This window comes from Trichomycterus rosablanca, chromosome 2, assembly GCF_030014385.1.
Source record: "Trichomycterus rosablanca isolate fTriRos1 chromosome 2, fTriRos1.hap1, whole genome shotgun sequence".
Classification (NCBI taxonomy): domain Eukaryota; kingdom Metazoa; phylum Chordata; class Actinopteri; order Siluriformes; family Trichomycteridae; genus Trichomycterus; species Trichomycterus rosablanca.
The window spans coordinates 62,263,032-62,273,412 of NC_085989.1; the positions used below are offsets into that span (position 1 = coordinate 62,263,032).

The 10,381-nt window shown below is 43.7% G+C and overlaps 1 pseudogene; it reads left to right on the forward strand.

Annotated features, from left to right (window-relative positions):
* The first annotated feature begins 4,088 nt into the window (after nt 1-4,088).
* On the forward strand, nt 4,089-6,489 carry LOC134303214 (uncharacterized; annotated as a pseudogene).
* The last annotated feature ends 3,892 nt before the right edge of the window (nt 6,490-10,381 follow it).

The following is a 10,381-nucleotide window of genomic DNA, read 5'->3' on the forward strand; positions in this document are numbered from 1 at the left end:
AAGTGTAGATTACTGCACATGTAAATTACCGTCATATTACCATCATTTAACACTAGTAAATAATCACTGAAGTGACTTTTAATCACATCCTGTATCTCTGTGTTTATGACCTCATTAAACCTCATTAATTAGTCAGAGATGTGGATGGGATGCAGGGCTACAGCTGTATCACCATGAACATTCATGTCTGTGTAGACACCCGACGGGCCGATAGCACAGGTAAGATCAGAATCTCAGTGGTGGTGGTGGGTGGGTGTTGGTGGGTGGGGGGTTTGCTTACAGTAAAAGGCTGCGGTGCCACCCAAGTGCCCGTCATTATTCTGTAAAATACAATTATTTATCCACTGATTTCTGTTACTGATCGACTATGAGACGGTTTACTCATGTTTCCTGTTCTATACACTTTTATTTAAATTATCTTTATTATTATTTTAGATGTTAAGGAAATCTCCAATATAACCAATTTAAAATTAAGATTTTATAAAGTAATATATATAATCTTTTAGTTTATAGAGGTAACTGATTCTATTGGACGTGTGTTTACTGTAACATTATCACTATAACCTTTATTATTTTTCTATATTATTATTATTATAGTGAACTAATACATTGTTATATCATTTAACTTTATTTAGTGATATCCAGAGTGTATCAGGGTTTAGATAAATTATATATTTTATTTTTATCCACAAATATATTGGAAATGATTCTAGCAATTGTAACTTTTCATTTCTAACCTCTAACATGTAACCAGAAACAGCGAGATGATCACAAACTTTAATGTGTAATGATTTCTGAATAAGTTTGTTTAAAATTATAATATGAAGTGTTTATTTTTACTAATGCTGTAAAATAATGATTGTAGAATTTAAAGTAGAAAACTGATAAAAATGTAAATTACTGTAAACTTAAATAAAAGTTCTTTACCAGATACTAATGTACAGTTTCTGTGTATTTTTAAATCAGTTTTATTACAGATATCACAGTAATAAATATTTTATATCCAGTTTATATTTTGTAGAAGACAATAAACAGAATCTGAAGAATTTTTATTTTAACTCTTCAATGTTTTACTGATCAACTTTCTTCTTCTTCTTCTTTCGGCTTTTCCCTTTTCAGGGGTTGCCACAGCGAGTCATCCTCCTCCATCTCACTCTGTCCACTGCGTCCTCTGTCCTCACCCCAACTACTTCCATGTCCTCTCTAACTGCATCCATATACCTCCTCTTTGGTCTTCCTCTTCGTCTCTTTCCTGGCAGCTGCATATCTAACATCCTTCTACCAATATACCCACTGTCCCTCCTCTGGACATGTCCAAACCATCTCAGTCTGGCCTCTCTAACTTTATCTCCTAGTTGTTTAACCTGTGCTGTACCTCTGATTATCTCATTCCTAACCTTATCCATCCTTGTCACTCCCAAGGAGAACCTCAACATCTTCATTTCTGCCACTTCCAGTTCTTTCTCCTGTCTTTTTGTCAATGCCACTGTCTCCAAACCATACAACATAGCTGGTCTCACCACTGTCTTGTAAACTTTTCCTTTGACCTTTGCTGTCACCCTTTTGTCACAAATCACTCCTGAAACTTTTCTCCATCCACTCCATCCTGCCTGAACTCTCTTCTTGACCTCTTTACCACACTCCCCATTTTCCTGGACAGTCGACCCTAAGTACTTGAAGTCATTCACCTTTGTGACTTCTGCTCCTTGTAGCCTCACTGTTCCACCTGTCTCTCTCCCATTCACACACATGTACTCTGTCTTGCTACGGCTGACTTTCATTCCTCTTCTTTCAAGTGCATATCTCCACCTCTCCAAGTTATCTTCCACCTGTTCCCTGTTCTCACCACAGATCACAATATCATCTGCAAACATCATAGTCCATGGGGATTCCTGCCTGACCTCATCTGTTAGTCGGTCCATCACCAAAGCAAACAAGAAGGGGCTCAGAGCCGATCCTTGATGTAGTCCCACCTCCACCTTGAAGCTATCTGTCACTCCTACAGCACATCTCACCACTGTCCTGCTGTCCTCATACATGTCCTGTACCAGTCTGACATACTTCTCTACTACTCCAGATTTCCTCATACAACACCACAGCTCCTCCCTTGGCACTCTGTCATACGCTTTTTCTAAATCGACAAAGACACAATGAAGTTCTTTCTGACCCTCTCTGTACTTCTCCATCAGCATCCTCAAAGCAAAGATGACATCTGTGGTACTCTTTCTTGGCATGAAACCATACTGCTGCTCACAAATAATTACCTCTTGTCTAAGTCTAGCTTCCACAACTCTCTCCCAGATCTTCATTGTGTGGCTCATCAACTTAATTCCCCTGTAGTTGTTACAACTCTGTACATCACCCTTGTTCTTAAAAATGGGCACCAGCACACTTCTCCTCCATTCCTCTGGCATTTTCTCACTCTCAACAATGCCATTGAATAATTTAGTCAAAAACCTCACTGCCATCTCACCTAGACATTTCCATACTTCCACTGGTATGTTATCAGGTCCAACTGCCTTCCCTTTCTTCATCCTCTTCAAAGCTTTCCGAACTTCATTCTCATTGATCTTTCCTACTTCCTGATCCACCATTCCTATGACCTCTACTCTTCTTTCCCTTTCATTCTCTTCATTCATTAGCTCCTCAAAGTACTCCTTCCATCTTCCCATCACACTCTCCTCACTTGTTAGAACATTACCATTCCTATCTTTGACAAGTCTAACCTGCTGCACATCCTTTCCAGCCTGATTCCTCTGTCTGGCCAATCTATACAAGTCCTTCTCTCCTTCCTTAGTGTCCAACCTCTCATACAACTCCTCATATGCCTTCTGCTTTGCCTTTGCTACCTCTCTTTTTGCCTTACGTTTCATCTCCTTATATTCCTGTCTACTTTCGTCAGTCCTGTCAATGTCCCATTTCTTCTTGGCTAACCTCTTCCTTTGAATCACTTCCTGCACTTCACTATTCCACCACCAGGTTTCCTTATCATCTTTTCTCTGTCCAGATGCCACACCAAGTACCTTCCTACCTGTCTCTCTAATCACTGTTGCTGTAGTAGCCCAGTCATCTGGAAGCTCTTTCTTACCACCCAGAGCCTTTACCAGCTCCTCTCTGAACTCTTCACCACATTCTTCCTTCCTCAGCTTCCACCATTTGGTCTTCTTCTCTGATTTGACACTTTTTCTCTTCTCCACCACAACAGTCATTCTACACACCACCATCCGATGCTGTCTGGCCACGCTCTCCCCTGCCACAACCTTACAGTCCCCAATCTCCGTCAGGTTTCCTCTTCTACACAGAATGTAGTCTACTTGTGAACTCCTTCCTCCACTCTTATAGGTCACCCTATGTTCCTCCCGTTTTTGGAAATAAGTGTTGACTACAGCCATTTCCATCCTCTTGGCAAAATCCACCACCATCTGTCCTTCCTGGTTCCTTTCCTTGACACCAAACCTACCCATCACTTCCTCATCTCCTCTGTTTCCTTCACCAACATGTCCATTTAGGTCTGCTCCTATCACCACTCTCTCCTCCCTGGGAATACTCTCTATCACTTCATCTAGATCCTTCCAGAACTTCTCTTTTTCCTCTTTCTCACAACCAACCTGCGGAGCATAACCACTGACAACATTCAACATCAGACCTTCTACCTCTACCTTCAGACACATCACCCTATCTGACACTCTTTTCACCTCTACTACGTTCTTTGCTAACTCCTCTTTCAAGACCACCCCTACTCCATTTCTCTTTCTATCCACACCTTGGTAAAACAGTTTAAACCCAATGCTGTAAGCCTTGCTGCCCCTCCACTTGGTCTCTTGAACACATAAAACATCTACCTTCCTTCTCTGCATCATGTCAGCCAGCTCTCTACCTTTGCCTGTCATTGTCCCCACATTTAGAGTTGCCACCCTCAGTCCTACACTCTTGACTTTCCTCCTCTCTTTCTGTCTCCTGACACGTTTCCCTCCTCACGGTCTTCGACTAACGGTAGCACAATTTCCACCGGCACCCTGTTTGTCAACAGCACCAGTGGCGGTCGTTGTTAACCCGGGCCTCGACCGATCCGGTATGGTATCTCTTAGATGAACTCGCATGTTAGTTTTGGCAAGTGATTTACTTCGGATGCCCTTCCTGACACAACCCTCACCATTTACCCGGGCTTGGGACCGGCACAAAAGATACACTGGCATGTGTTCCCTAGTGGCTGGTTTATTTTTTTATTTTCAAATGTAAATAAATGATTATAAATTTTTAACTTGCATAAACTTGTACAAGTGTTTTTATTTGCAAGTTTGGGCTCGTCTGGGACAGTTTATCCGTTTTTGGTAAACAGAGGAAGATGTTATTTGACATGCTAGCGCGTTGTGCCACCACGAAACCAGATGTTATCACTGTCTGAGTAGCGCGTTTGAATAACTTGCCTTATAAGTCAGTGAGTTATTAGAATCCTCTCTACTGAGGCAGCTGCCTGTGTGGGGAGGAAAACAGCAGGGCAGCTCACTAGGTTTTCAAACACACCCTCTGTACACATACTTCTTTGTTTCTGGGCTTTCCTTGTTCTTCCTTGTTCTGATGATGTGAAGATGAGTATATCCTGTGTAAAATGTGCAAAATTAATTTGCACAAAGCACGCTGTCATGACATATCACTCATGCACTGTGTAGATGCACATACATGCACCTAGTTTAGTTCCACCTAGTAATTATAGTAAATACCAATGTCTGACATATTTTATATCTGATATAAAATATAGGGGATCATCACTGGATGTACTATTTCAGTGATCTTATTCGCACTCGCCATGAACATGCTGGTGAAGGCTGTAGAGGTCCAGTGTAGAGGTCCCCTCACCAGGTCCGGTGTCCGCCAGCCGCCCATTAGGGCCTTTATGGATGATCTGACGGTGACAACATCACACGTCCCAGGGAGCAGGTGGATCCTGAAGGGATTGGAAGAGATGACCACCTGGGATGTGCTTCAAGCCAGCAAAGTCCAGATCCCTGGTGTTGAAGAAAGGAAAGGTTACCAACGAGTTCCGCTTCACACTTGGCAATACCCAGATACCATCAATCTCTGAGAAACCAGTAAAGAGCCTGTGGAAGGTGTTTGATCACAGCCTGAAAGACACGGCAGCCATTCGTGCAACCAACCTTGAGCTGGAAGCCTGGCTAGCCGCAGTGGACAAGTCAGGCCTGCCTGGTAAGTTCAAGGCCTGGGTTTACCAACACGGCATCTTCCCACGAATTCTCTGGCCCCTTCTGATCTATGAGGTTCCAATCTCCACCATCGAGGGCTTTGAGAGGAGAGTCAGCAGGTTTCTACGGAAGTGGCTGGGGCTACCTCGGAGCCTGAGCAACATCGCCCTGTATGGACAGAACAACAAGCTGAAGCTCCCGATCAGCAGCCTGAATGAGGAGTTCAAGGTGAGCCGTCCCAGGGAGGTGCTGCAATACATAGAGTCAGAGGACCCGAAGGTCTCCCAGGCTGGGATTGAGGTAAGGACAGGGCGGAGGTGGAGGGCAGCAGAGGCTGTGGATGTGGCTGAGGCAAGGATACGGCACAAGACACTGGTGGGAGCAGTGACCCATGGAAGAGCTGGCCTCGGTAGCGGAACAACGTGGCGCTACGATAAGACGCAGGGGAAGGACAGGAGAGTACTGGTGCAGCAAGAGGTGCGGGCAACAGTAGAGGAGGAACGCACCAGCAGAATGGTTGGAATGCGGCAGCAGGGAGCCTGGACAAGATGGGAGCATGCAGTGGACCGCAAAGTCTCATGGGTGGAACTGTGGAGAGCAGAGCCCCATCGTATACGATTCTTGATCCAGGCTGTCTACGATGTACTACCGAGCCCATCCAACCTGTTCAGCTGGGGATTGGTGGAGGCACCAGTCTGCAACCTGTGCCTGAAGAGGGGGACCCTGGAACACATCCTCAGCTGCTGTCCGAAAGCCCTGGACAAGGGGCGCTACCGTTGGCGCCATGACCAAGTCTTGAAGGTCATAGCAAACACCATCAGCTGTGGAATTGGCCACTGCAACGGCTAGGGCCACCTCATCTGGCCTGCTAACAACAGCACAAGACTGGGAGTTGAAAGTTGACCTGGGGAAGCAACTGAAATTCCCAGGAACGGTTGCCACCACAACACTGCGGCCTGACATGCTACTTATCTCAGAGACCTCCAAGCAGATCGTTCTCCTGGAACTCACTGTACCCTGGGAGGACCGTATCAAGGAGGCCAACGAGAGGAAGAGGACAAAATACACTGAATTAGTGGAGGAGTGTCGGAACAACGGGTGGCAAGCACGGTGTGAGCCTATTGAGGTGGGATGCAGAGGGTTTACTGGCCAGTCTCTCTACAGGGCCTACAACATCTTGGGCATCACAGGGCCCAGTAAGCGAAGGGCCATTAAGGAGGTCACTGAGGCAGCAGAAGTTGCCTCAAGTTGGCTGTGGATAAGGAGAGGAGAGCCGTGGGTGGGGTAGTGCCAGAGCCGTAGATAGAGAGAGTTGCGACACTCCTTGATCTCGCCGCCACGCGGTCACGTGGTTCATGTAACCTCCAATAGTTCCAAACAAACCTGGCGCCGTCATGTTCTCATATGGGACCGGCAGCAGTGAGTGAAATATTAAACGCTAAATAATAAACATTTGTACAATTTCTGGGTATTTTCACCTGCCTTTACATTTACTGCATCTGCTTTAATGTCAATTTGGTGTATAAAGTGGAAGATTGATGTTTATAATGACTTGTTAATAGGTCGTTCTTGTTAACACACAGTACATTATATTAGCATACATTACATAATGCCATATCATTAAGTAGTATAAACAATATACAGTACAGAGATTAGACAGTTTTTTATGTTTTGTTTTTTACATGAACTAATCTCCCTTCACTTTCCTGAGGATTCATAATAATAATCATTTTGGTTAAACACTAAGCCATGTGGCTGGATTCATAAGGTTTACCTGCACTGAATGAACAGATTCATAAACACACTACCGTACATTTAACATTATAGTGCAGGTACAGGAAATAGCTTCATTCATCTCATATTTCAGGAGTAAGTAATAATTTATTCCTACATGTAATACATGAATTAATTCATAATTAATATGCACACGTTCATTTTGTCTAATGTAAGTGGTGGACAAGGTACACAAACCATGTAGTTGAGTTGAAGTAGAGATATCCAAGGTAACATATTACTCCAGTAAAAGTAGTAATAAAAGTAAAAATACTCTTTACCTCCACTAAAGTACTAAAGTAAATTTACCTTCAAATGTACTGAAGAATGAAAGTAAAAGTATAATGATTTATTATGACTCTGATGTTTTAAGATTAATGTTTTAATTAATCAATTTTAGGTGAAAAGACTCTAGTGTCAATAATTTAGCTTAGCTGACTAAGCTAAATTCAGTTATACCTATTAATTAACATAAACATGTAACATTTAGTGCGGAGCAAATGCTAAACAATAACAGTATTAAGTATATTAATGACATCAAATTCATTATTTTTTTTAAAAAAAGGCAACAAACAGCTAAAAATGCTTGATAAGTGGTGAAAATGAATGGGGCTCTATGGGTTGTTTGGAACTATACAGAGCTCCACAACCCGGAAGCTGCACAGAAAATATGTCCCGCCCCCTTTCCAACGGTTCCCTATGGGAGTGTCGCCACTCTGTTCTCTCTACCACTCTGGGTAGCGCTACCTGGACGCAAGCTGGGGCCCGATCAACCCCAGCTGGGTCGCCTGGGTGAGAGTGTATGATGTTCGAAAGACCCGAAACACTCCGTGACCCCAGGTAACATCACTGATGATGTGTCCAGGTTGCATCAAGTTGATGTATGTTACAAGATACACAATCTCTATTCATATTCTGTTTTATATACACATATATGTACATAAATGATACATTGTAGATATTTATTACTATAACAACATCCTTATCTCTATATTTATTCTTATATATCTTTATATATTGTTTATAAGAATAGATACACTGCTGCTTTTATCACATGTACCAGATGCACAATTTGCACATGCTGTTATTCGGTTGCATACCATATGCTGTATAAATGTACCTTATTTACTTACTTACCCTATTTTGTATTTGTATTAAGTTTTCTCTTCTTTGTTAAACTACTGGAGACAAATAATTTCCTACAGGATAAAGTATCTATCTATCTATCTATCTATCCATCCATCTATCCATCCATCCATCCATCCATCCATCATCTATCTATCTGTCTATCCATCCATCCATCCATCATCTATCTATCTGTCTATCCATCCATCCATCCATCCATCTATCCATCCATCCATCCATCTGCCATCTATCTATCTATCCATCCATCCATCCATCTTTTGGATAATTAAACATGCTCCGGGGTCAAAATGACCAGACTGGACTGGTGTGTTGTGTAACTTTGTCCACCACTTGTTTGTTTCATGGTGTTGATGAAATAAATCTTCTGTTATCACCATACAGAATCATGAATATTTAAAACTCCTCAAAAATGAGCTTCACACTGTGATAACATTCACAAATATTAGCTCAACAGAAACTATGGATTGTAACAAGTTGAAGATGTTTATTATCTAGTTAACGTAATTTCTTTGCTAGTTAAACAATCATCAATTCACCAAGGGTTTAGAGTTTGTTGTGTAAGAAAGCAGCTTTTGGTGGAAGCAGAACCACCACAATCCACCTGAAGTCTCTGATTTTTTTTTCTGTTCAGCAGATTGTGGGATCAGTGCTGTGTTCCACTGCTGCACATCTTAAGACGTGTTTGCAGGAAGAACGAGACAAAATAAAAACTGAATCACTCAGTCTCCTCTGTGCCAAAACCTCTTTTAAGTGGTGAAAAGTCAAGTTAAATTTATTTATACAGCACTTTTTACAGTAAACTGTTAGGTTTGGCACTACACCAATAAAGGTTTGTTAGGAACCATGAGGTGAACACCCACAGACACAGAAGCAGAGTTAACAGTTTATTGAAGATCAAATATCAAAATAAAAATACTAAATGTGTGAGGGACTGGGGAGCCGCAGCAGGGGGACCAGTCAGGAAAAGGAACTGGGAAGTAGGCAGGAGGAACTGGCAGGAGCACTGGAGACAGGAAGGTGGTGTGGAACCAGGTTGAAAGCAGGAGGAACTGGCAGGAGCACTGGAGACAGGAAGGTGGTGTGGAACCAGGTTGAAAGCAGGAGGTACCGGCAGGAGCACTGGAGACAGGAAGGTGGTGTGGAACCAGGTTGAAAGCAGGAGGTAGCGGCAGGAGCACTGGAGGCAGGAAGGTGGTATGGACCCGGGATGAAAGCAGGAGGAACCGGCAGAAGCACTGGAGACAGGAAGGTGGTGTGGAACCAGGTTGAAAGCAGGAGGAACCGGCAGGAGCACTGGAGACAGGAAGGTGGTGTGGAACCAGGTTGAAAGCAGGAGGAACCGGCAGGAGCACTGGAGACAGGAAGGTGGTGTGAAACCAGGTAGAAGGCAGGAGCACTGGAGACAGGAAGGTGGTGTGGAACCAGGTTGAAAGCAGGAGGAACCGGCAGGAGCACTGGAGACAGGAAGGTGGTGTGAAACCAGGTAGAAGGAAGGAGCACTGGAGACAGGAAGGTGGTGTGGAACCAGGTTGAAAGCAGGAGGAACCGGCAGGAGCACTGGAGGCAGGAAGGTGGTGTGGAACCAGGTTGAAAGCAGGAGGAAGCGGCAGGAGCACTGGAGACAGGAAGGTGGTGTGGAACCAGGTTGAAGGCAGGAGGAACCGGCAGGAGCACTGGAGACAGGAAGGTGGTGTGGAACCAGGTAGAAGGCAGGAGGTAACCACTATGATGAAGAAGCGTTCACAAAATCCAAGATAACAGAGCAGTGTGCAGACTGACAGCAATTGACGATCTGGTAGTGGCTGGGAAGAAACCAGGGGCTTATAACCTGTTGGCTGATGAGGAGTGAATTGGGAGCAGGTGTGCCTAATTAGGCAAAGGAGCGATCTATTGGCTGGTATTTGGGTGTTGTTACCTTCAGCTCCACCAGATGTCGCCAAAGCTATCAGAGGGGAGCCTGTGGAACTTCTAACATAAACATTGTCTCAAAGCAACTTTACAGAATCCAGGACCAACAGATACAAAAACCCTTGCTGAGCAAGCCAAGGGCAACAGTGGCAGAAAAAAAAACTTCTTTAAAATTACAGGAAAAGCCGCTCAGGTGGTGCAGCGGTAAAAACACACGCTGGAACCAGAGCTGGATCTCGAGAACATCGTATCGAATCTCAGCTCTGCCTGCCGTCTGAGGCTGAATGGCCACATGAACAATTGTAAATTAAATGTAAATTACTATCATCAACACTAGAAATTAATCAGTGTAG